The sequence below is a fragment of the Magnolia sinica genome, chromosome 13, assembly GCF_029962835.1.
Source record: "Magnolia sinica isolate HGM2019 chromosome 13, MsV1, whole genome shotgun sequence".
NCBI lineage: Eukaryota > Viridiplantae > Streptophyta > Magnoliopsida > Magnoliales > Magnoliaceae > Magnolia > Magnolia sinica.
In genome coordinates this window covers 45,612,117-45,634,206 of record NC_080585.1, presented here as the reverse complement: position 1 = coordinate 45,634,206, position 22,090 = coordinate 45,612,117, and the positions used below count along the sequence as shown (strand labels likewise).

Genomic DNA, 22,090 nt, shown 5'->3' with positions numbered 1-22,090 from the left:
ATGCCGACGTTTTAGCCATCAGCAAATGGCTGTTAGACTTGACTATGGGAAACACCGACGACTAAAACCGTTAAACTTAGCCGACGGCTTTCGCTGTCGAAAATGACAACGGTTTTGGCTGTCGCCCTTAGCGTCGGAAGCGCCGACGGTTTTAGCCATCGAAAATGCCGATAGCTAAAACCGTCGCCCTCATCCGTCGGAAACATCAACGGTTTTAGCTGTCGAATATGCCAACGGTTTAAAACCGTTGGTGAGCAATGCCCACGCCCCCTTCCCCAACAGATCGTTTGACGACTTGTAGAAGTCGAGGAAGGTCATTGCCGATGATTTTTAGCTATTGGCGTTGCTTTGTTTTTTGGTAGTGGTTTTACACCATTAAAGTCTAATTCAAATGGCTGGATGTCACTACACCAAAATCGTCATTTAGGAACGGTTTAAAACTGTTCCTAAATGCTTTAGGAGTGCTTTCAAACTATTCCTAAATGAGGCGTCGTAGAAAAACAAGAACAGTTCAGAACCATTTTGGGTACCGTTTGAATTGTTAGAAACGGAATTTTAGGAATGATTTTAAACTATTCTGGTGCCAACGATCACATTTTAAGCACAATTTTAGAAACGGTTTTGAATGCTTATAAATATTGCCAATGGTTCTGGTGCTAACAGTCACATTTTAGGCACAATTTTAGGGCGAAATTTTAAGAACAATTTTAAACCCCTTTGTTCATTGTATGAGAGGGGGTGGGGTATGTAATCTACTTGTATTATATGCCAGATAATTACACAAATAGAAGAAAGAGACTAGAATGATTCACACACATAATAATCTTTTCCTTCTTTTCTAGTGCACATTTCAATTTCAATTCCAATTTCCAATTTCAATACAACATTTCATTTCTAGGCTTCTATAATCCAACAATTCCTTGCTCTTTTCTAGAATGATCAATGCCTTCAGATATGACATCCACTGCAAATCCTCCTCTTCAATGTCTTCTCGTCCATTCCCCACAAATCAGTCCACTCAAATGTGGCATGTCCCATTGTTGTTGTCTTGCAAGCTGTTGCAGTACAAAAAAGGATTAAATTTACAATGAAATAAAACAGATTCCCAAACATACCAAATACACTAAGTCGATAAATCCACATGAGAATGCCCCATGTGAAACTAATGGAACTGCATACATGATTAAGGGTGTGTTTGGATGCACTATTGAACTGAACTGCAATTATCAGTCTAACAAAATCAAAAAGAACCAATTATGATTTCCTTCCATCATATTCACATCAAGGGTTTGGACTCCAAATCCAAGTTGGGTTACCATCATGTTAGACCCGAAAGGAACACCAGGGGCTACTTTGACATTATGAATACTAGCAAACATAATTAAAATTTGTGGATGCACAATTCAACTCGTGCATCCCAACACAACGAAAACACCCTTTACAGCAGTACAGTAGCCTATAGAATAGTCTTCTCGAACAAAATGTTTAGATTTCATAATACTGTTGAAGAAAGGATGCCTATTCTATTGAATTCTTTCCAATGACCCACCAAGTATAAGACATGGCCGAAAAACTAGGCATATCTACTGAACAGTGGGCCATGTGTTGATCAATTCTTTTAAACTGTAAATTTTCTCCATACTTCCAATCAACGGGCTCTCTAATTGAGCATATGATCCCAGATTCACAGCTTTCAACTTTCTTTTTTCAAATCTAGACCATCAATGCTTTCATCAAAACAACTTTCTTAATCAAGAAAGAGAAATTTGAACAAACAATGCTCTAGACAAGATCACCACTAATTGAATAGAATCCAAATACGACCAAAAAAGGCAAGTCCAGATTGCATCAACACTCATTTCCAAAAATAAATAAATAATAACGGAAAAAAAATAGATTCTTGAAGCATAAAGACTAACAAGATAACCGATGTAATCCTTGAAACCTTTTAAAGAAAAAAATCTTTAAAACAAGGGAATAGGGCGAACCGGCAACAAGAAGAAAAGGGTTTGAGATTCAAGACGAAGAAGGAAAAAAAAAAAACCGTTTGAACAGATTCAAAAAAATAAAGCTATTCAGATGGTGAATCTGACCTGTGTGAGAAGGCACCTCCAAGCCATCTCTCTCTATGCAGAAGAGGAAGCGGAGAATGGGAAGAAGGAGAGGGTAGAATTCGCTAAAAAGATAGTGAGAAATTCCAGCATGCAAATGGTTCCTTGGCAGCCAAACTTTTAACCAGCACAGCCCCATGTGAAACATTGATGAAAAGCTACTTATAAACATAATTATGATATCCAAAATCCTTTTTAAAAAAATCAAAAGAAGTAGAATTGGCTACTTATAACTTTCATCTCTTTATATAGAAGAGGAAGCAAATGATTCAAGCAACTTCTTGCAAAAGTAAAAATTCCTAGAGTCAATAGCAATAAGGTTGGCTCTCACTTCCATCAATGAAAGCTATTAATGATTTAAAAGAAGTAGAATTGAAAGTGAAGTTGCAAGTAAAAAGCACAATTCATATACACACCTGTCGTTGTAGATAATTTAGCTCGATGAAATCATTGTCAACAATACCTAAGCGGCCTGAGAAGAGAAAATACATAATCAGTCTAAACAAATGTAGCATAAAGCAAAATACAATAATTACTGAAACAACAATAAAGAGCAAATACCAAAATACTATAGTTACTGTAAGTGATGAAAGTTAATTCATGGATAAGCAAAAGCATTAATCAATCTAAACAAATGTAGCATAAAGCCAAAGATCCTGACATTGAAATCAAGACATGATTATCATGCTATTGAATGTTCAGCAGAAAAGTTCTTGAATTTACATCAGAAGAATGGTCTAATGCCTTCACCTAAAAATAGCAAAAGTTGACTAAGAAATTGAATGGGCTGTGCAATTACATTGTTGCAAAGAACAACAAAAATTAATCTAGAACTCTTAAAGAAAAATAATAATAATAATAATAACCACCAATAGCTTGCATTTAGAATACATATCTTGCCTACCACCCTGCTTCTTGGGCTAGCACATTCAAAATAAATCCCAGGTGATGAATGGCCTTTTTGCCTTTTTGGAACAACAGCGGAATTAGGAAAGGAAAATTAAGATATACTCAATTCAATGAAGTCCGTCAAGCAGATGAAGAGCTCCACAATGTGATGGCCTTTCATGTACCTAACTAACAAGCTGTTTGGCATTGTAAAATTTCGAGTATGAACAAGAAAGTAAATGGAGAGATACACAACCAAACAGTAAAATACAATGGCAGATCAATTCCCTGAACATAAGTATAGCACATAAAACCCATTTGAATAATTGTAATAAGCATAATAGTTAATATCTCAGACTTGATATGTTCAGCCTATTGGGCCCCACATTGAATGTTAACTTTAACATACAAAGCTGTGTTGGATATAGGCTCTATACAAACATATGGATCAGTTCAACTGGACCTAGACTTTTGCAAACTTTGGATATAGGCTCTATATTCTCAGCTGCAATCCATTTATGCCTTCCAAGTAATTTATCTACCTTCAGGGAACAATCTTTCCTCCAAGAACGCATGCTCTTGAATGTCTACATTTGCAAGTCAGGGAGTAATACCACTGTCTTGCTGCTGCGTTGAAACGATGAAGGCAGCTCCAATTCCTACCAAAAATAAAAGAAAAAGAAAAGGCAAAAAAATAAAATAAAATAATAACTTCAAAAATAAAAGCTAGATCTTTAAAAATTAATTCCTGCCAAATGAATGGAGTTTACGGAATCTGGTGAAACCTTCTTGTTTTTTAGCAACTTTCTCATTGATGACATGAACATCCCCTGCCAAGTTGTAATGTCTTCAGAAGCCTAATGAAAATATCTTGAGCTTTTTTATTTGGAAAGAGAACTGATTTTATTTTTATTTTCAGGCTGCATTTTTGAAACACTAATTGCCACAAAGACACAAATCCCTTAAATTACTTATAGGTTTTATTAGTCCATTAGCTATAATTTCTAGATTAAAATTAATTATATTTCCAAAAAAAAAATTATTATCTATCTAAAAATACCTAAATAAGAGATTCATAAATCTGTTTGTTAAAAACCTAGCAGTAGATGTAAGGCCCGTATCCTAGACCGTACCGTTCTGTAGGCTTCCGCGGTCCTCCCGATCAAATTCCAGTGATCCTCGACCTGTATCCAATGTTTGTGCGCAATTTTAAGCTGAGTCCTGCATAACAGAGTCGGCTCAATTCGAAACTTGTATCATTGCGACCGCGCCGTCGCCATGGTTCCAACGCCGCGTCTCACGCGTTGAGGCGATACCCAGGCCAGGAGATATGGGCCCACATTTAGTTCGAGAAAAAAATGTCGCGCGTTGCAAATCCCTAGAGAATGTCCCATCAATCACCTCACATGTCAACATCCCATACCCTACCCATCCCTCTTTCACATAAAGTCAACAACACCCTTACTCTTCTCATCCTCTCTCACCAACAAGTCAACAAACACCATACCCTACATTTACTACATCACTCCTCTCTCTCTCTCTCTCTCTCTCTCTCTCTCTCTCTCTCTCTCTCTCTCTCTCTCTCATTTCTCATTTCCTCCCAAGAGCATCCCAACGTCCAAGCAAGAGAGCTCCATGAGAGGAGTTTTGTGTGGCTCACTCCCTACTACCCAATTTTCCATCTTAGCCATTCAATCCTCATCTTCTTCTATTAAAGTTGAAGACAATGAGCTAAGGAGTCCATGGAGCCTAGAAGAAGAATAGGTGGGTGATTTTTGTATGATTTTGATGATTAGAGGGCCCACATATGGTGGGACCCATCTCAATGTATGATTTATAAGAGGGACCCATAGTAGCGGGGTCCCTCCACTCTTCCGATCTCATGTATCTCTCTCTCTCTCTCTCTCTCTCTCTCTCTCTCTCTCTCTCTCTCTCTCTTTCTTTATTTCTTTACGATGGAGTGTGGTCCACCGGATCCAGCCGCCTCTGGGGCCCATCTTGCTACATCCAGTAGCTAGATGGATGGTCTAGCATTGCTGGAACTGTCTAGTCAGCCCAAATGAAAGTGAAAAAAAAAAAAACAAATATCAGCTTTATCCCCAAAGCTGTGGTGGTCCACACATGTGGACCCACCATTGATGCGTGTGAGTCATTCACGTTGCATGGGCCAGCACAATCCAACCGTCCATTTATTGGCTGGCCCACTAGCAGTTTTATAGCTGCTGTTTGGGCAGTAAGATCCGTGGGTCCCACCGGATATGGGCCAGATCCACACTGTCCAGCTGTTTGGACGGTGGGGCTACACTGATGTATATATTAGTCCACCGTGCAGTGGACCCCACCTAGGGGAAAGTCGATTGGCTGATGTACGTAACATCAACTATATAGCTGACGTATTAACGTCAGCAAGTTGGTGGGAACCACCATGATGTATTTGCTGTATATCCACTCCGTCCTTGTCCAGGACGGTGGATCCCACGGTGTTCACACGCACCATCCATCTGTTTTCAGATTGTGTGAGGCCCACCCACATGTACTGCACGTGTGGGCAGGTGGGACCCACCTTGATGTACGTGCCATACATTTTAGCCGTCCATCTGTTTGGGGACGGTGGGACCCCCATGCATGTGTCTTATCAGGGCCGTCCAAATGTCCAGCAGCTAATAGCTGCATTGACGTTAGCAGCTCTGTGGGCTACCTTAATGTATGTCTTTTATACACACCGTCCTTTCATTTGAGAAGTGGGCCCACCCCACATGTGTGACACGTGTGGGCAGGTGGGACCCACCTTGATGCATCTGTTCTATATCCACACTCATCCATCTGGATGGGTGGTGTGGGCCCAGTGATGTATGTGTTTCTCAACCGTCCATCAATCTAGCTGTCCAGATGGTGGAGCCCACCATGATTTATGTATTTTCCTAGCACCGTCCAGTAGGACTGGACGGTGGGCCCTGGCAATGATGCGTGTGTTTTATCAACGTAGATCATACGTGGCTCACCATGATTTATGTACTTCACTGGGGACCACCGTTTTCAGTGCTGTGTGGGTCGATAGTGATGCATGTGTTTCATCCTCGCCAGTCATCCATTTTGTGGCCCACGATAGGTATGTACTTCATCCAGGCTGTCCAACCATTTGGGCGCTCAAACCAAGCCAGCAGCAGGGAGGCTGACCATCCAGTGGTGGCCCACGTTGCTGAATATATATTATACATTCATGTTGCCAACTCATTGCATTAGCGGCCCACCATGATGTGTGTGTTGTGTGTACACACTGTCCACTTGATTTTCTGAACCATGGGCTGCCCCATTAGGCCCATTTGTTGCCTATGCGGAGCCCACCTATTGAGCATTTGAGGGTCATGTGTATGAGGCCCACCTTAATGCATTTGTGGCCCGTCCATTACGGCCCACCTTGATGTATATTGGGCCCAAGGGATGAGGCCCATTGTAATGTGTTTGAGGCTCATGTGATGCGGCCGATGTGTTGTTTATGAGGCCCATATTATAAGGCCCGATGTGATGCATAAGGGCCGATGTGATGTATAAGGCCCATGTGATGTATGAGACCCATGTGTAGGGCCCACATTGTTATATATTTGAGGCCCAGGTGCAGGGCCCACCTGTTGTGAATTTAACGCTCATGTGATACAGCCTGATGCGATGTATCTGAGGCCTATGGGCGTGGCCCATTGTGGTACATTCAGGGCCCTTGTATGAAGCCTGATGCGATGTATGTGTGGCCATGACGTTGTGTATGAATCCCTTATGTGGGCCACTACTTGGGAGTAATATTGGTTAAATGGCCACATTGATGGGCAATGATGGTTTAACGTCCACATTGTGACATTCCCTTAGGCCTTGTTAGGCCCATTCTCGTCATCCTCTAGTGGGTTAATCCAAATGATTGGGCCCCTTGATATTACTTGATTTATAGGTCGTTCATCCAGGGACCCCGCCTTGCGTGAAGATCGATTCCGATTATCGAGGTGATTATCGATCGAGGCCAATTATCGTGATGATTTGCCAATTTGATTATCGATCGATCTGATTGTCGTGACCAATTGCCAACTTTGATTATCGATCGATCCTGATTGTCGTGACCGATTTGCCGATACTGATTATCGATCGATCCGATTGTCGTGACCGATTTGCCGATTTGATTATCGATCGATCTGATTGTCATGACCAATTACCGAATCTGATTATCGATCGATCTGATTGTCGTGACCAATTGTCGATTCTGATTATCAATTAACCCGATTGTCTTGACCGATTTGCCGACTCTGATTATCGATCGATCCCGATTGTCGTAACCGATTTGCCGATTCTGATTATCGATCGATCCCGATTGTCGTGACCGATTTACCAATTCTGATTATCGATCGATCCAATTGTCATGACCGATTTGCCGATTTGATTATCGATCGATCTGATTGTCGTGACTAATTGCCGATTTTGATTATCGATCGACCCGATTGTCGTGACTGATTTGCTGACTCTGATTATCGATCGATCCCGATTATCGTGACCGATTTTCTGATTTGATTATCGATCGATCCAATTATCGTGACGATTTGCCGATTCTGATTATCGATCGATCCAATTATCGTGACCGATTTGCCGACTCTGATTATCGATCGATCCCGATTGTCGTGACCAATTTGCCGATTTGATTATTGATCGATCCGATTGTCGTGACCAATTTACCGATTCTGATTATCGATTGATCCGATTATCGTGACCGATTTACCGATTCTGATTATCTATCGATTTCGATTATCATAGCCGATTGCCGATTTCGATTGTCATGACCGATTTGTCGATTCTGATTATCGATCGATCCCGATTGTCGAGGCCGATTTCGAGTGTCGATTTCGATTGTCTAGGCCGATTTCAATTGTTGAGACTGATTGTCAAGACCTATATGATATATATGCGACCCATAGTTGAGGCCCATTGTGATGTATTTGAGGGCCAGGCGATGTAGCCATTGTGGTGTATGTTAGGCCCATGCGAAAGGCTCATCATGATGTGTTAAGCTCTTGAGTGAAGCCCATGGTATTGTATATATTTGGCCCTTGTGTGAGGCCATGGGTCCACTATATTTTAGGCTCTATGTGAGTCATTCCTTGGGGGCGATGTTGATTAAATGTCCACATTGTCGAGGCCGATTGTCGATGTCGGTTATTGATACTGATTATGAGTATGTGACAGCATAGAATCATCATGCATGCCCATACGCATCATCTGCTTGTTTGTTATGAGATGCGGTTGACTATTGCATATGTCGTTAGGCAGATTGTTGTGAGACTCCCTGATAGGCGGAGGTTATCTCACATGAGTGCACGGTATGCGCAGGATTGATGCATGACTGTACTATATGACTCATGCATCTTGCATTGTGTGCCCTAGCGACATCAGGGCCGTAGCCTCCACAGGCATATCGTAGATGGCCAGATGGGACACCGAAAATGTTTGGTTCTAGTATACAGGCGCCATAAATGTTCCTGGGTGAAAATCCCTAAACCTCCGAGGCCAGGAGACGCCCCAACGTCGAGACCGAGTAGCTACATGAGTGCCCGAGTGCCGAATACCAGGAGGACGCGTCTCCCACTGTGTCGTGGTCGGTTGGGAGGGGGTGTGGCCTTACCCGCTCAAGGGTAGGGGGCATTACTAGGCTGAGTTTGACCAACTCGTTAATGGGTCCGCTAACGACGTGCCGGATAGGTATTGGCAGACTATTAGCCAGGCGGATAGTGAGGTTTTTTACGCTCACTTGGACTGTGCTGCTGGGAGAGAGACAGTGCCATTTGGAGTGTACTAAACCCCGGTGATGATCCCAGAAATGAACTGTACTGATATGTGGATTTAGTGAGCAGGAGTTGCATACTCATTCATACATTCATTCATTCACTATCCACTTGGGTTGGTGGTGCGTAACTATTTGTTATGTGTACCTTCGCAATGGCCAGGATTTCGATTGGGGCGCGCGACTAACCTGAGATCAGGAGTTTACCACATTGAGTCTGACTATCTAAATTTAGGTATGGGACTGGTTTGGATAGAAGTCCCTTGTGATGAACCCCATAGTCTGCGATACTACGTACTATCATTCCGACTTCACACTCTAGTATGGTCACTCCATTCGCACCGCATATTGCATTATATCTGCAGCATATGGCAATCTGGGTTACTGTGTTTCTGCATTTATATGGTCTAGGTACGGCTGACGCTATTTGTGTTACTCATCAGGAATGTTTATTGCATTGTATCCTCTGCATCTGATGTTTGACGCTCTATGACTCCTCATTTGCATAGTTGATTCGTATTGCGTATTCTAATATTGTATGACTTATGGACTTGTCAGTATTTCTGCTTACTCTGTTATCATATGATTTGTGATCTTGTCAATATTTCTGTTTACTCTGATAATTCATGATCTTGTCAGTATTTCTGCTTATTCCAACATTTTACGATTTATAGATTTCCAATATTTTCGGTATTGTATGACTATGGCATTGTATTGAATACTTGACACTTACCTTGTGCACACACTTACACCACCCTCTAAGCTTTCTATAAGCTTGTACACGATAGATGCGTGCAGGTGATATTAGGTTGCAGCAGTGTTGAGCTTGGAGCGTGCAGCAGTCTTCTGGTGCTTGATTTTCGATTGATGTATTTTCCTTTCAGCATTGTACTCAAATGATTATATTAGTGGATATGTGATGATGATGTTGCCTTTGTGAATTGGGTAATCTTGTGGTTTTGCTCATTACAATTAAACTGATGATTTGAAATCCTCCTTGTAGCATCTCAGGATCGGAACCTGGTGTATGGGTGCCGGAAGCCGAGAATGGGGTACTACGGAGGCTGTCGACGCCAGATTCGACGATCGGAAATTTTGTGAGCCCGGTTTCCGAGTTTGGGGCATGACAGTAGAGCTACCATATCTAGTGCAGCACACGATCATTCACACTTATTTCATAACATTAGTACAGAAATACCTAAATATTGTCACTTCGAGGATGCTTACGACCTCCCTTCTCTGGAACGTTGACGACTTGGATAAAGTTGGATCGAATTTCAAAAAAGCGAGCCAAGAAAGTGCATTGGAAATATATTTTGGATCAACATTTTCATTGCTATTGAGAGATTAATAGCAACAATGCCAGGGAAACAAGTTGGTAGTGTCATTAACTATAAAATAACAATCTAAATATAGAGAAGCATACCATGCATTTACAAAAAAAATAAAACAAAAAGGAAGAGTGAAGCCTTCTTAGATGCTACAATTCACCTGCTGACATGGGTCTTGTACAGAGATATTCATCACTGGCTCAAAACAAGTCTCTCTGTTTGATACATTTACACAAATGAAAATTGATGTGAGCTTCAAAGATCAAAGATACATTTCCTATCCAACCGAGCCTGCGAAGGCATAGCTCTATATCTATTTGATGTTTGCATAAAAATTTCACAGAATCTAAAGATTCTAACCATTCTATATGTCTCCAGCAAATAAACAGAAAAGAAATACAGCAATTGTCTACATTAAGCCAAAACAGGACCATGCCTTCGAAGGCATAGCTATATATCCATCTGATGGGGATCATATATATATTGGCTGACCCTTCAACTGAAGGGTAGCTTGTCTTTTCAATTCATTGATGAGAGTAGCCCTTTCCCACTTCTCTTCCTCTGTGTGTAGCCACACATGAGCATGGTTTGAGGGGGCCGTGCAACAAAGACACTGTGAGCCCCACTATGATGAATGCATCACATCCGGTTTATGTTACAGTGTCAGCCCAAAAAATAAGGCAGATCTAAAGCTCGAGTGGGCCACAACTTAGGAAAAAGTGGGCATTGTTGCACACTATTGAAAACCGACTCTCTTTCTTTCTGCATGTAGCCACACCTAAAAAAAAAAAAAACTAATCATAGTATAGAAGAACAATAATGACAAACTCTGCTTTTGTTCACAACATCTAATAACCATATACCAGCTAAAACTGAAATGAAATACTAATTGTTGGCATTATATTTCATAGACAGCCCAAATAAGTAGACATGTATGTGAAATGTACATGTACTTGCCAGCTGAAACTGAAAGAAAAGACTAATTGTTCGCATTATATTTCAAAGACTGCTGCCTAATAGCCTAGTGGAAGAAAAAGCATCACTTTGGATGAAAGATGTTACCTTGCAGAGATGGTGCATGAGAGTCATCTTGCTGTTAAGGGCACGTGTGTCAGTGAGTTTAAGAGTTGACAATTATCATTAGTTTGGTTTCTAGGAAGCTTTGTCAAAGAAATGTACTTACCAAAGATCACATGAATCATAAGCAATTAACGTGTCAAGAGTTAAACCTTCTTCAATTTTCACCAGTCCACTTCTTAACTTGCAACCATCACCATCCAAACAGACAACTGCCAACAAGTTAATAGTTATATAAAAATCAGTGGTAGACAATGATTTTCCATTCTGGATACCTCCACCAAATATCACAGAACTTCAACTGCTAAAAAAAATTACATTCTTTGTATTAACTCCAAGTTAGAACAAGAACAAATGTAATGTTAATCTGTTGTATGACTATTCTGTACCTACATTCTTTGGTCATATATTGGCTCTTATAGTTAAAAAATTTTAAAGAGAGAGAGAGAGAGAGAGAGAGAGAGAGAGAGAAAAGAAGAAGAAGAAGAAGAAGAAGAAAAGCAACAATATTCTAAAGTTGAATAGAACTACTTCCAAGTTTCCACCCAAGATTGAAGGGCAGTTTGAATTTTGTCCTAGCGCGTTACCTTGTTAACATAATGGATAAACTTGTCCATTTGTTTGAACTAAGATTCAGCATATTGATACTGAAAATCATCACCCATTGTCCACATGATGTGATTTGTACGTGTCACATTTGCCTGTTCATCAAAGCCAAATAAAATGCATGGGCTGCATATTACTCTTATCAGAAACCACTAGGACACTTCATGTGAAGAGTACAGAATTCTTACTTGAGTCCTAGCAGCATCAATGAAACCATTTATGCATTGTTCAACATTGTAGTCATATAGATGAGGATCATCCTACAATTGTTCCATGATAGCAATGAGGAGACACAGTTATAACAAAATCCAGATGAGTACATGAGAACTGTCACAAGAAGTAGGTACTGTATAGGTGAAGATTCATCATTGACTTCAAAATGGAAACCATTGGGAGGACTATAATGAACAGGAAAGGCACTTGTGAAAATCTGGTGGTTGGACAACATGATATGTCAGCAAACTATAGAAATTTAAAATAATAAATAAATAACAGAACAAGAACTTGAAGTTTCATACCTGAGAAGAAGAACCAAAAGTCTTTGAAACCATTTTTCAGTTTCCCCAACAATGCATGGGTACAGATTTCCATAAAAAGATTATAAAGATTGTAAAACAGAGCAAATTCATATGTATTATTCTGAACTCCAAAATTGGGCACTTATGTATTGTACTGGCAAGGAGATATTTCACATCCATGTGACAAACCATTGTAATACTTCAAAGAACCAAGTTCAGGCTTGAATCCTACCTTAAGTTCTTGAATGTCATTGACAACAGATTAAGACCACATACAGTGAAGAGTAGAAACAAGAAACTATATGCAGAAAACTGTTTTGTGCTTTGTACAATTTACCAATAAGAGAAATATGCTCAGCTGCAAATAGTAATCAATCAGTTCAATCAAGTCAAAGATAACCCCTCAATCTATTTCATAAAAGTAGCTCTGTTTCAAGTTGAAAATGTCATATATGAGCCATCATTTTTAATTGAGCATGACATTGAGAATTCTTCAGAAAAGACAACAGAAAAAATAATAATAAAGAGATCTTGGAGCTCAACTTCAGTTGGATTTTGCCAAAGAGATCTCATCATAGTACACAGTTCTTTGGTAGTGATGCAGCCTACATTAAAGAACATCAAATTTATATTAGCAAAATACTTGTGTTGCAATTATAATTCAAATATCACACAACTACATTTTACTTGTTGATGTAAAAGTCTCGATAGCAAAAAAAAAAATGAAAATCACTCTTCTTCATTCAATGTCTCCAGTTGAACACTTGCAAATGTGGCACTTGTCTAGTTTCAAAACATCAGAGTGTGTCATATCAAAGGTACTTTAATAAATACAAAACATGTGACATGATGCATTCAGACGACATTTGGAACCATGGCATCTGGCAAGAAAAAGATCACAAGCATAAATGATAGTGAAATTTGAACTATGTGTGCATATGTTTCTCTTATTTTTGTAATACCATAACCAGAGCCAGAGAAAAAAAGACAAAAAATGAATATTGTATGCAGACAAAAACTAGAAGCATAACCCCAAAGTGCAGTGTCAGAGAGTATCCACAACCAAGACCCAAGACAGTTTCCAGCCATATAGAGTAAAACAGATCCAATTTTCCCATAAGCGGAAGCAAGAGTGGATGAAATCGGATACAGTTGCCAGCTTGAAGTCACATTTTTTAGGGTGTTTGAGTTGGAGTCTAAGTCTAAATCTTTGTACTGAGTTTGATATCCTTATTTAAAGAGTTGTAATTTTGTTTCCAAAGAGCTCAGTGAGACGGTGATCGACCTCATCGTGTCCTTCCTTGCACCACACTGGGGTCCACATGTAGAGAGAGTCTAATGATTTGAACCAGAAGTGGCTGCATTCTATCGAGCCATATACCTGATACAAATGCACTCATTGACAATGAGCAACAATGTTTGTATCTCCACGTGTGACAAAAAAAATAAAAAAATAAAAAACTATGCTATGGAAAAAACGAAGGAGCTGAAGGACTTGATGACTAAACCAAGGACCCATGCTTGTATTTGTTATGTGATGAGATGGTCCATTTTCCATGTAATAAAATAGGGAAGTAACTTCGATACTCTGGCTAGTGCGATGGATGATATGCAGGCATTTTGAAATTACTTAGAAATTGCATAAGTGGCTTACAAGTACTTCAAAATTAAACTAAGTAACGGGTCGCATCTAGATGTATCATGAATTAAACATTATACTCATTTGATTATGTGACTATCGGATTGGTTGACATTGATTGGATGGTTATAAATGAAAATATCTAAATGATCCTATTTCAACAAAATCTGAGGTTAGGATGGTTCAACAAATTTGATTTTGGAACTGCATCTTAGAAACAGTTGTTTACACAGCTTAGTCAGTTTGATTTGAGTTAATGCATGGCGCGTGTACAATTCTGAGTGCCTATGCATCAAGCGTCTTGCCAGAGTATTAAATAACTCCACTGTAAAATACAAGGCTTTTGGCTTCCGAAGGCTGGACACACTCCCTTAAGCTTTTGATCTACCTCGTCAGATGGGCCACAGTTTATGAAACAAATGGACGCCAGATGGGAAAAAAAAAAATCATTCCATCAAAACCAATATCACAAACAATTAATGCATTCTCTTCCCAACCATCTGTGTGATATCAAGTCTCAAACAAGTATCAAATAAAAATAAATAGAACTGCTTTAACTAATTAGCCTATATTCTCATCCTTACTTAGACTACAGAGATGTTACAGACATAAGAAAACAGGATTTGGTTTTTGCTTTTCAACTGAAAATTACTTTGGTTGTGTTGATTATTGATTTTCCAATATTGTTTTACTTGTCTTCACCTTACAAAAGACATTATTCTTCTATTTTCTATTTCATGGTCCTCAGATGCTATTGTCACAAGATTCACCTTACAAAAGACATTTTCAAATCCGAGAGGGTTGAGATCGGGAGAGGGAGATGGAAAGAGGGAGAGGGAGATAGCGTTTTGGCGTTCTGGGCATTTTGGAGGGATCAGGGTGTTTTGGCGATGAAAATAATCCAGTAGTCTGCGGCATATTCATATACATGTGACTGTCGAGCCATGTGCGGTCCACATAGAGGGTTCTAATAGAATCCATTCCGTCCATCTGTTTCAAAATAATACAATAAACTATAATAATAAGAAATAAGAATATACAACAATCAATCAGGACACACCAACAAAAAAGTGAAAGTAACAACGTACAACAACTATTCAAGTACGATTCACTACCGTTTCAAATCAGATACGTCTTAAAGCCGTTTTTGAACCAAAAAGCCAACCGTACCAGTTTCGCGATTTTAGTGTATTGTGTGTACCTCGATCATTTGAAGTTTTCTATAATGTACATGTTCATACTTAACCTAATCCTGGCAAACTTTACTTGTAAGAGATTGATTGCAATGAAAATTCAACAATGCTTATTAAGTCTACTTGAACCATACATCCCCAATCTCGATACCCAATACACAAGATTCACCGTTGAACGGTATTCTTATGATGTTCCTCAAATGACCCACCCGAAAATTACACAATGACCATTATTACGATCCACGGTCAATCGCCAACATATTTACATGTTTATATTTAATATCAAGCTACATGTGGATCCATTCTCGAAGATCCCAATCCTTTAAAAGGAATCTCATATAATTTATGATTTCTAAAACTAAAGATGTTTAAGTAATGCACACACACTTTACACTATGCATCCTGCTCAATGAGAACAAAATTCGACCATCAATTTGGGAGACTACTCTACATATACACTTTAGCACCCAAGACACCCCTTAGACGTTTGAACAGTTACTTTAAAGGTGATTCAGCCATCAAAACATAAACAAGTCTTTTTATAACCATGAACAATCCATAACAATCAACCTCTAATAATCCATGTCGCACATTAAGTGTGGGCCATTAAGTACCATGACCACTCCTAGTTACTCCACATGTGAATTACAACCAAATTACCCAAAACCTACTTGCATCTGTGAAACTAAAAAAATCATAAATTCTCCCAGTGCACGAATGACTTAAAAAAATAGAAACTATTTTCTCTCACAATAGGAGGAATCTCCTATGAACCCAAGAAACTTCCAGATGAATTCAAACAGTCTAAATGTTGGATCGTAGCTATCTAAATTTTAGGCTAGCATCATTAATAGTCAATGCTACCAAGATAATCGAAAAACCTTAACAATTTTTTTTCTTCTTCTTCACATGAATTTTAGAAAAAATCAAGGTTTCCATGATTCTTTTTTAATCTAGATTGTAGAACCTTTTAGCATCAGATCTCGACTGAGAGAATTTTTCAAACTCGATTCCTTTCTGAGTTCCACACAGCTTTAAACGGCGTCAACCGGAATCTTCCTCCTACATAACCCTCCGCCCAAACATTAATAAAGCTTAGAATCCTTACATTCAAAATCTTTCTTAGATTCATCTATATCATTCATGAGCTTTAGAATGGAGAAACGATCGATGAGTGAAAATCCACCATTAATGCCACCCTTCTTCCTTGTCAAGATACGCAAACTGTAACTTCTTGATTAAACACCAAATTAGGATTCGAACCATTCATTGTTATTTCCACATAATTACTATTTGAACACTAATATCCAATCGAGATCAATCCCAACACCTAAAGAGCAATAACCATGTAAAAACAACATTGAAACCACATTATTAGAGCTTTTTACACAAAAACTGTAACCCATTAAGAGTAAAACCTGTAGAAGTGAACAAGAAGAGGCACAAACTCAAATTCAAAAACATCAACAAAAAAGAGAGAGCTTCAAGTGAGAGAGTTAGTCAAGTTTAACTCATCAAGTAGAACTAAAACAGTTAAGTTCATTAGCTCTTATTCGACGTAGTGGTGGGTGGAAGTAAGAAGAGAAAGGAAGGGAAAGAAGAAAGGAAAGAGAGAAAAAAGAATGAGGAGAAGTCAATTTAATTCAACGAGTTAATCTTGAGTCGGGTCGAGTCGGGCCCAAATTCAAGTCGAATTAGGTCTAACCATGCTTGGAACCTTAGGAGGAGAAGTCAAGAGTCTAGTGGGATTAACTGTATGTTAAATTTTGTGTTGAGTCTTACTGAATTGTAACCAAGTTGCACCCAGTCCAGGCGAGTTTAAATATGTTTCATGACAAATCAAGTGGGTGATCCTCCTACCTTGTCAATATTTCTAAATCTTAAAGATTATTTATATCATAGTTTATAAGTAATTTGTTGTTTGTATATTGACTTTTTATTATATTTGGAAAATTGCATTTATGACATGAACATATAAGTATCAAAATTTGAATCAAAGATTGTGATCAGGTGCACTACCTTAGGTTTCTTAAAAGGTCTTACATCGGTGTACTACCCTGGGTTCCTTGGAGGGTTCGCTACCCTAGGTCTAAAAAAATGTCACGCACAGTACGTTTTCAAGGATTTCCTTAATGATTGTCGTATGGGTTCTCTACTTGGTTAGTGCATTGCTTTGAGTTACCTTATTATAAATTGTATGGATTTTCTAAAATGTCATGGTCAGTGCACTTTCATAGGTTTCCATTAATGAGCATATAATGCAGAGTTCCTAAAACGTCTTGGTCGATGTATTGTCTTGAGATTTCTTGAACGTGAATGTAATATAGGCTCTTAAAATATCATGGTCGGTGTATTGCCTTAAAATGCATTGGGATCATTCTAAAATTTTGTGGTTAGTGTTGCCTTTAACGTTTCTGGAACTATGGCCAAATGATTGATAAGTGATTATAGAAAGCGATAATCATGATTGTTTAAATCATGATCCAGGGAAAGCATTGCATGCATTCCATCTCTTGCATTAGGATTCATAATATACTTCTTTTTAACTTTATTTCAGTTTTGTTTTATTAATTCACTACCAAAAAAATAGGGCAAAACCGACGGCTCAAAACCGTCGGCATTGACCTTCCCCGACGGCTTATAGCCATCTGATGGGCCGTTGGGAAAAGGGGCGTGGGCATTGCTTGCAGACGGATTATAGCCATCGGCGTTTCTGACGGCTGTGGACAACGGTTTTAGCCGTCGGCGTTTCCCACAACTAAAACCGTTGGTGTTTCCAACGGCCAAGGACAACAGTTTTAACGGTCGGTGTCTACGACGGCTAAAACTATCAGTATTTCCAACTGCTATGGAGGACGGAAAAAACCATCGGCGTTTTTTATGGTGAAAAGCAGTCGGCGTTTCTCATAAATAAAAAATTAATAATAATAATTAATTGCCTAATCAACGCACATCAAAAACTAGATGATCTTAACCATTCTAAAGGCATTCCAAACGCATTCATAAAAACATAGTACTACTAGCAACAAAATATAAACTAAAGCACAACAGAAATTAAAAATGATCCTAACCATTCCAAATGCATTTCATTGGACATACATGAGTAATGTTACTAATTGCAAACAAGATAAACATATCACCTTTGTTTATGTTGTTCAGGGACTCATCTTCGAGTATCTTTCAACGACTACTCAAATCACCGAAGAAAACAAGCCTAAAAGAATAAAGCATTCCATTAGAATAGATCTTACTCATTTTAAACAATCTAGACTTTAAAAAAAGAGGGGTAGGCTATAACCAAACAAGAATATTGCAACAATGCAACGTGGACACAGATATGTATACCTGTTTTGGACATGGGCAACAGTATTTTCTCTAACAAGGAAATATGAAATTAGACAAGGTCGTGGAAAAGCCACCTTGCCCACATGTCTGTGCAGGTTAGATTGATATTGTAGTAAAATGGCAAAATCAGATAGATAGCACTTTCAATGAATTTTTGTTATCCTTTCCAAGGAAAAAAAGAAAGAAGAAGCATGAGCTCACCACGCTCCCCAAAAATGTCACTCTTGTATTCTTGCTCCAGTGTAGTGGCTAATGTAAATGGAGAACCAAGAGTAACCGACCATCCAAGGGCCACGTCTGTAACTCTACCATCAACATCCTGCACAACAAGATACAAGATGTCAGACACCATGTTGCTAAAATAATACCCAAGCTAACACCGTGGTACAGTTGATTAGCTGTGACAAAACATCAGGAACGCACATGGCGAAACTGACCTGATGGACAGCTTGGAGCTAGAGCATGTGGCATCTTTTTGCGTGTGGTGATATGTGCAGATTGGCCATGATCCACGTGTGGAAATGGCATACCTAGCATATCAAAATGACCCTGTACAATAGGACCACCCACATAACATCAGTTTGTTTGGCTTACTTATGGGAGAGTCCCACTATGTGGGGCCAATCATAGACACCTGCAACACTTTTCTTTTAACAATCAAAGACAATTCCCCATGTCATCTCTCAACCTAGAAGTATTGATTTAAGAATTGCTAAGACAATAATCGGTTTTTCTATCCTTTGTTCTTTTTCACTATGAACATAACAAAGGCCAATGCATGGTTCTAAGATTAGGAAAACAAACATCCAATTGAGCACTACCAATTCAAATTTATCGTGGCCCGTACCAAAAAATTGAACTGTAAGTGAACCAAGGTACATATGATGGATACTTTTAGTATAGCATCTGGTGTAAAGTACTTATGTTTTGCATACCTTAGCCAATGATACTTGAATACTTCAGCCTATCATGTCCAGTACAGTAGGATACTAATACTGGTAATGGATACTCTAGGATATTAGTACGAAATGTTTAACTGAACTCTATTGTATTTAATTTGCTATATCTGAAAATTTGTCAATTTTCTTAAGCATGCAGATTCTAGCTACGCTTCCATGGTAATAATGCAAAATTTACAGAAAACTAGATAACCACAGACATTTCCAAAAACTTGCAATGAAATGTAAGAATAGGATAATTACCTATCCATGTGTAAAAGCTAATGGTTGCCAACAGAAAGAATTCTCTGCTAATGTTGTTGAAACTGGAAGGACAATGCAAGGTGTCGATGAGTTCATTACAATGCCAGAGCTCAAAGGAATCTGGTGTGATGGTGTTTTGCAGATATAGCTTTATAAACAAGAGATAGCTTACCAGTACATGCATATGAGGTTCTCCCATCCATACAGAAAAGATGCCCAAGATGAACCAGTAAACCTGCATTTTCAAATTTCGATTAAATGACAAACCTTCTTAATGTAAAATGGAGATACCTCACTAAATAGATTCTTTAATTGGACTTCACTTCGTGCAAAGTTCAAAGAAATTTGAAAGAAGTTCATTATAGAACTTGGAAGATGTTGTCATGGGAATGGTTGGTAGAGATCCATGTATAAATGAAGTCCATTGGATCTTTATTCTATAGCAAGTAATCATTTTGACTAGTTTGAAGTATCAGGTGAAGCAGTAAGGAGAGTCTGCTTCACGGTATAAAGGCTCCTTCAAAACCTAATGATCTGGAGTACTTCAATTTTGGAGTTTTTTTTCAATAAATAAAAGATATCAAGGAGGGAATCACTCTAAACACGTGAATTGAACCATATCTGAAATGAAACCTTACCCATACCCTGTGAGGATGAATGAACCAGCACTCTACACCTGTGCAACACTCCTTCACAATTAAGAACTTCAGGAAGACAGTCTTGAGCTTGCTAAAAGATCTTTGTTAGTGCAATAAACATCCTTTCTTAAAGCAAAAAAACATGCAAAACATAAAAGAAGATGTAGAGTTTGGCGAGAACGTATCATGGGGTTTATTGACCCTTCCCTAGCCATTGGATTTGCTGTCATAGACTCCAATCCAGCCCCAATCCCTGTACTGAGAAGATTTAGAAAAATAAATAAATAACAATAATAATAAAGATATGCTGGCTCTCATCTGAGCAAGTGAATGCAGGATGGTTGCATTTTATGTTGGTTTCCCTGGTATGCTTCCTTTTACATGGTCTATTTGGGAACAGTCGGTTTCTTTTTTGAACTTTATCATTTGTTTTTACTATCTTTGTCAAACAGAAACTATGCCTATAAGAACTGTAAACTAGCAGTACTCATCTAGACTCCAGGCAGTTGTTGATGTTGCTGCTGCCATTAAAGCTGGATTTTATGACATAGGTATGCATGCATCCTATTGAGAGGCAGCCTATCCAGCGACTCAGCAATCTCTGTTTGCTTCATCACCGTTGCCTGCAATACCAGAGATTCTGACAATCACCATATGAAATTATTCAACAGTATATCTTTGTACAACAAGCTGTGTGCATCTAAAACTTACTTTCTTCGTCTTCTCAAGGTCAAACTCGATGGATTTGATAGCCTTAGAAATCTGCATTATCTGCACATTCAATCCATGTATGGTAGCCTAAGAAATCTGTTATAGGCTTAAAGGATAGTTCAGATCATTCGATTGATCTGTCTAACTGAAATAATGCAATTAGGAACAAAAAACACATCCGATTTTCCTTACCCAAGTATGATGGAACCACCAACCGCACACAAAGTTAGGATGCTCGCAAATGTGAAACCGACCTCTTCATTCAAAGAAAAAGCTGAAGATGCCAAAACAGTTGAATAAATCATGAGAGTAAAAAAAACCCTGCAAAAAACACATCCAAATTATGAGATATCCTAAATTAAAATCTAAACTTCCAAAATATTAATGAACAAAAATATTTACACATATCTGTTTTCAGTGTAATGTTTGTAGACATGCAGAACCAATAGCGGTCGTGGAAAAACGATGAAGGAACTTCTCATCGGGGTTGATCGCATTCTCTGCAATAGCTGCCACAGATGATGATAATTCCCTACAGTTCTCTCTCTCTCTCTCTCTCTCTCTCTCTCTCTCTCTCTCTCTCTCTCTCTTCCCCCCCCCCAAGTGCAAATTACACTATAAGTAAAAACTATTACAAATCTTTCAATTCCCCAAAGGGAGGTTGAAATGCCAGACAAATATATCAAAGCATAAACGTGGGTGCTAAATCCATTCCATATATGTGGGTGTAATCTAATGGGAGTGATAAATTCATTCCATACCATTCCATATATGTGTGTGTAATCTGATATGAGAGTTAAATACATTCCATTCCATAATATTCAGATAAGTGTCTATGTTACTGTATAGTTTGAAAATAAAAGTAAATTGTCTCAGTTTTTGTAATGTCTAATTATAAACATCATGGATAGATGGTTAGAAATAACTTGGGCCAAATAACAAATCCTCCTACGCCGACCTCTCCAAGTGTATGATGATAACCATCTTCCTTCCACAACTTTGCGTGCCAAGCTTTA

At 38.7% G+C, this 22,090-nt stretch overlaps 2 long non-coding RNA genes across 2 annotated transcripts; both read right to left on the bottom strand.

Moving 5' to 3' along the window:
- Positions 1-3,530: 3,530 nt before the first annotated feature.
- On the bottom strand, positions 3,531-10,612 carry LOC131224362 (uncharacterized). The gene is made up of 4 exons (XR_009160851.1): positions 10,306-10,612; positions 10,013-10,053; positions 3,785-3,829; positions 3,531-3,658 (listed from the first exon to the last, which is right to left on the bottom strand). It is a non-coding gene; the product is annotated as an uncharacterized LOC131224362 (long non-coding RNA).
- Positions 10,613-11,130: 518 nt separating this feature from the next.
- LOC131222261 (uncharacterized) lies at positions 11,131-12,090 on the bottom strand. The gene is made up of 3 exons (XR_009159958.1): positions 12,017-12,090; positions 11,810-11,923; positions 11,131-11,434 (listed from the first exon to the last, which is right to left on the bottom strand). It is a non-coding gene; the product is annotated as an uncharacterized LOC131222261 (long non-coding RNA).
- Between the last annotated feature and the right edge of the window lie 10,000 nt (positions 12,091-22,090).